Source organism: Propithecus coquereli, unplaced genomic scaffold (genome assembly GCF_000956105.1).
Source record: "Propithecus coquereli isolate 6110/MARCELLA unplaced genomic scaffold, Pcoq_1.0 Scaffold130, whole genome shotgun sequence".
Classification (NCBI taxonomy): domain Eukaryota; kingdom Metazoa; phylum Chordata; class Mammalia; order Primates; family Indriidae; genus Propithecus; species Propithecus coquereli.
Window position 1 is genome coordinate 1800957 of NW_012137192.1, and position 5362 is coordinate 1806318.

Below are 5362 nucleotides of genomic sequence, written 5' to 3' on the forward strand. Positions count from 1 at the left end.
CAGAATTAAAAATGGTGGTCCTGGTAGGCCTCACTGAGACAGTAACATTTAAGAAAAGATTCAAAGGATGAGAGGATGGACAAGCTGATATCAGGTTCCTGGGGGAAGAAATCTGGAAGAAGGAGGAAGAGGGAACAACCAGTGCAAAGGCCCTGAGGCAGAGACATGTCTGACATGTTCAAGGAGTGGCAAGGTAAGCATGTAGAATGGAGTAACCAAAAGGGAAAGTGATAAGAGATAAAATCAGAGTGGTAATTGAAGGGCTAACACCCTTGAAGGCTGTGATGAGGGCCCTGGGTGTTGCTCTGAGTAAATTGGGGAGCCTTTAGCAGACTTTAGGAGCCATGGCTGAAGCAGAAGACTGTATTGAGAATAAAGAGGAAGAAGAGAAGAGTAGGAGGGCAACAGAGGAGACATATTGGGAGGCTATTTCTGTACCCAAAGTGAAAGACAATGATAGCTATGACCAGTGAAATAACAATGTAATGCAAAATGGTTAGATTCTAAACTTATTTTTAACATGGAGCTCACAGAATGTGTGACAGATTGGATTCGAGGTGTGAAAGAAACAGAGACAAGGATGAGTTCAAGGTTTGGGACTTGAGCAGCTGGAAGGAGCAAGCTGCCATGAACTGAAATGAAGACAGCTTTGAGTGAAGCAGATTTGAAGGAGGGATGGGGATGGGAGGGGAGGGGGCTGCAGTGACGATCAGAAGTTCAGTTTGGCACAAGTTAGATTTGAAATGTCTGTTAGAAAGCCAAGTGGAGATAGCTCATAGAATTGAGGTGATTTTTGGAAGTATTGAGCTATCCAGTCCCTCAGCCTCCTTACAAAGCAATAATATTTAATTATGGTGATATCTGTCAAACCCAATGTTTTCTTTTTCTCTAAAGACTGAGGTCCTCACCCTGCTCTATTGTCAAATTGTAACATAATTCTTCCATACTTCACTTTACATCCCCTCACCTACTTTTCTAGATGGGAATATAAATTTATCTCAGCCAATGTGTATCACTTTTTTAAAGAAAAAAGGATGTTACTGCAATTTACTGCTATTTTAAGAAAGCTATGACTACATATCTTCCAACAATTATGTTCAAAGAGCCCACGAATGGTGATTGTCAAGGTGTGTTTCCCAAGACTGTGCAGGAGATCTAGCCAAGGGAAGTGTGACACCTCCCTAAAGGAACCTGCACCCTTATGACTGCAATATATATGGCACATCATACCACCCAGATTAGTTTCCTCTGGATGCTGTAACAAAGTACCACAAACTTGGTGGCTTAAAATGACAGGAATTTATTCTGCTATAGTCCTGGAGACCAGAAGTCCAAAATCAAGGTGTCAGAGCAGGGGCACGCTACCTCTTAAGGTCCTGGGAAAGGATCGTTTGTCCTTCTCCCCATGTATCTGTGTTCTCTTCTTAGTGTGTCTGTGTCCAAATTTCGTTCATCTTACAAAGATACCAGTCATCGGATTTAGGGCCTACTCTAATCCAGTATGACTTTAGCTTAAGCTCATTACATCCACAAAGACCCTATTTCCAAATAAGGTCACATCCCCAGGTACTAAGGGTTAGGACTTCCATACATCTTTTCTGGGGGGCACAGTTCAACCCATAACAACACCAAATCTCAGTTATTCGTTCATTTATTCGCTAAGAACCTTACCTGTGCTTGGCATACTTGTAAAAACCAGGTATACAAGAACAAACAAGATAGCATAGTCCTTACCCACAGAGAGCTTACAATTTAATATGTCAGGCAGATACTTGCAGTTTAATGTGGTAAGAGAGAAGAACAGGGTAACACGGGAATTCACAGAACGACACTTCACTCAGCCTGGATGGTCAGAGAAATGCTTTCTGGAGTAAGCGGCATCCAAACTAAGGCCTAGATGGTGGAGTGGGAGGCACCAGGAAAAGGATTCCAAGCAGAGGGACCTCATTTGTTGAAGTCCAGATGTCAAAGAAATCATGCTGCTTGCTATCTGGAGACCACTGTGGTATCTAAGTGATGCCAGCAGTCGTGACAAGAAATGACAGGGCCAGGGCTCTGGGCCGGACCGGAAGTAGCTTTCTAGCCCGTCGCCATTTTACCCGCGGCTGCATTTCCGGTAGCGTGGGTGGGAATTCGGCTGCTGGGGGCGAGTGGGTCTCTGCGGGGGCAACACGGCGGGAATCGGGGCCATGAGAACCGCCACCGTGACTGAGCGCGAGGGCAGCCTATGGACTACAGGATGAGGTGCCTCCTGAGAGACGGCTGGGTCTTCATTGGCACTTTCAAGGCTTTCAACAAGCATATGAATTTGATCCTTTGTGACTGTGAGTTCAGAACGGTCAAGCCAGAGAACTCCAAACAAGCAGAAAAAGCCCTCCGTCCGGCGTTGCTATGAGGGGAGATCTTGCTCTCAATGACGGTAGAGGGACTTCCTCCTAAAGACAGTGGTATTGCCCGAGTGCCCCTTGCTGGAGCTGCTGGGGGCCCGGGGGTCAGCCCCGCTGCTGGCAGAGGAATCCCAGCCGGCGCTCCCATGCCCGAGGCTCCTGTGCGACTTGCTGGGCCAGCCCGACAAGTGATGACCCTGCAAGGAAGAGGTACCGTGGCAGCCGCTGCAGCTGCTGCCACGGCCAGTATTGCAGGGCCCCGACCCTGTACCCACCTGGCCGTGGGGGTCCTCCCCCACCTATGGGCCGAGGAGCACCCTTTCCAGGTATGACGGGCCCACCTCCTGGTATGAGGCCTTCCAAAGGGGATTCCCCCCTGGATGAGGGACTGCCATGGGCATGCCTCCTCCAGGGATGCGGCCTCCTCCCCGATGGACGCAAGGGTCCCCTGCCCCCAGGAATTCTCCCACCAAGGCCCTAGACTCATCTTGGCCTTCCTGGGCTCCCTCCTGTTTCCTGTAAGGCTGTATATAGTCCTTTTATTTCCTTGCGGCCTATGAAACTGGTTTATAATACACTCTTAAGAGAATATTATAAATGAAAAAAAAGAAAAAGAAATGACAGGGAATGGATCATGAAGGACAGACTTTGTAGGCATGTTAAGGACAGGACTTTGTCCTCCAGTCCTCCAGTGAGGTCTCCAGACAGTGTCCCATTACTCTGTTCCATGACGGAGGTCATTTGTCACTATAGTAGTAAAACACTAACATTTGCAAGTAGTTTATTTCTTATATAAATGAAATCAGATTCTATGATGTGCCTAAATTTACATTGTTTTCCCTCACTTGCTTTAAAATGATCGAAAAAGGGAGGCGGAGTTACAGCCGTCATGCAGGAAATTGTGAATAATGTGGTGTGCCCATAATTTGTTCTGAATGTGGATATCCTTCTTCAGGTATGCGCCATACGTCAAGAAGGTGGAGAATCACATCTTTAGGCAATGGGACATTATTGAAAGGTTTTTAATTAGAGAGGAACATGATCAGATCACTCGAGTTGCATTTTGGAATGTGGATCAGAGAGGGCTGAGTATAGAGAACAGATGAAAGACTGTGGGAATACCACAATGATGATAGCCTACACTACAGTAGCGGCAATGAAAATGCAGAGAGGTAAACAGATTTTAAGGGTATTAAGGAGGCAATATTTGAAATATGACTGTATGTGAGCAGGAAAATTGGTAATAATAGAGACAAAATCAATAAAAACCACCCCAACTATTAATCCTTAGTTTATCTAATTAGTTTCAGACTTCCTTCCACACCAAACCTCTTAAAGAGCACATTAAGATGAAACCAAAAGGATTTTTAGCTCAAGCATACAGAAGGCACCATGGGCATCTTATAGCCATGCAGAGCAGGCAGAGAGGATGAAACAAAATCCTGGCCCTGCATGTACACAGCTGAATCTTTGGGAGGAGGAATAAGCCCAGCTGCAAAGGCAAATATCAGACTGGTAGCCAGATGGGTGAGGCACAAAGACTGAAGGACACAGCAAGCCCAGGTGCGAGTGAAGCAACTGTTCCAATCAAACGGGTGGAGCAGAATGCAGAGGAATCCAAGCATCCTATCTGCCCTCCCCAGAGAGGCCAGCAGACAGGCAGGTGGTTGGTTATTTGTAGACCAATTGTCCGTGGGCAGCAGTGGACTGATATAAAAATCCACGTTCCTGTCCTGGGCACAAGGACTGGCAAGTGCCACATAGCATGTCAGGGCCCCGTCCCAGGCTGAGCTCAGGGCCAGTGTCTAGTCCTGAAAAGGGACTGTGCCTTTGGGTAAGTGAGCTAGAGATCAGGCAGACCCAGATCTGTGGGCTGGGCTGCCAGTGGCCACAGAGAGGACATATGTCACTTGGGGAAACACAACTGTCCGAGCATGTCACTGAGCTATCAAACCCCAAGTTCAGGTGGATGTCTGGCCACCAAGTCCCACCAGAGGCACTAAGGTGGTTGATCTACTTCCTGCCTGAATTGGTTTGGATTCAGGAATAGGGGTGGGGGCTGAGGGTGGCAACTGAAAGTGAGATGCATCAGTGGTCCCAAAGGGGAACAGCTGGGCAACATAAAAGCATGGAAATTGAGGCAGGAGGTTTGAGTTATTCTGCTGGGCTGTGTACCATGCCCACCCTCTCAGATGGACGTACTCACGGGAAAGAAATTGCTACAGTTAAATGACCTGCTTGGAAGTCTAACGGGAAGGCATTAAGAAGTAGCCCTTCATTCCACCAATATGCATTGAGCACCTACTATATTCATAGGTCTTTCTTTGGGACATGTAAAAATGCTAAAGTTGTCATAATCTCTGCCTGCAAGTATCCTACAGTAGACCAAGCCATGATAGAAGACTCACAAAAATAACTGTGAGAGAAGTGCTAGCCAAAGGCTGTGGAGCACACAGGGAAAGCGAAGAACAGCTAGAAGAACAGCAAAGTCTCACAAGCTTCTTGAGAAGAGACCGTGGCCATTTTTATCTGGGCAGCACAATTCTCGCTATTGCTGCATCAGAGATTTCAATCGCCTCTGGGTGATGCCAGCTGCCTCCAACTCCAGATTTGAAGTCATAGTCATTGTTACTTAATCCACATCTCCCTCGACTATCTAAGTCTTGAGTGTTATAATCTTCTAACAGAGGGAGCCTAGGATTCCATATGGCAGGATGGAAAATCCCTAGCTCTGTCCCTTACTAAGTAGCCAAGTCCTCATTCCCTAACTTGCCTGAACTTCAATTTTACTGCCCCTAAAACGAGAAAAAAGACAACACACACTTCAAAAGGCTGTTTCAAGGATTAAATGAAGTAATGTATATGAATGAGTTTTGTGAATTTTAAAGACCGGAAAATAACATGTATGAATTTAATGGTGTCCCAACTTGAGCCTAAACTGGGTTGCAGCCATGCCCGGGTGTGTTTGATGAACT

At 46.5% G+C, this 5362-nt stretch overlaps 1 pseudogene; it reads left to right on the forward strand.

The window, feature by feature from the left end:
- The first annotated feature begins 2227 nt into the window (after positions 1-2227).
- On the forward strand, positions 2228-2868 carry LOC105805604 (annotated as a pseudogene).
- The last annotated feature ends 2494 nt before the right edge of the window (positions 2869-5362 follow it).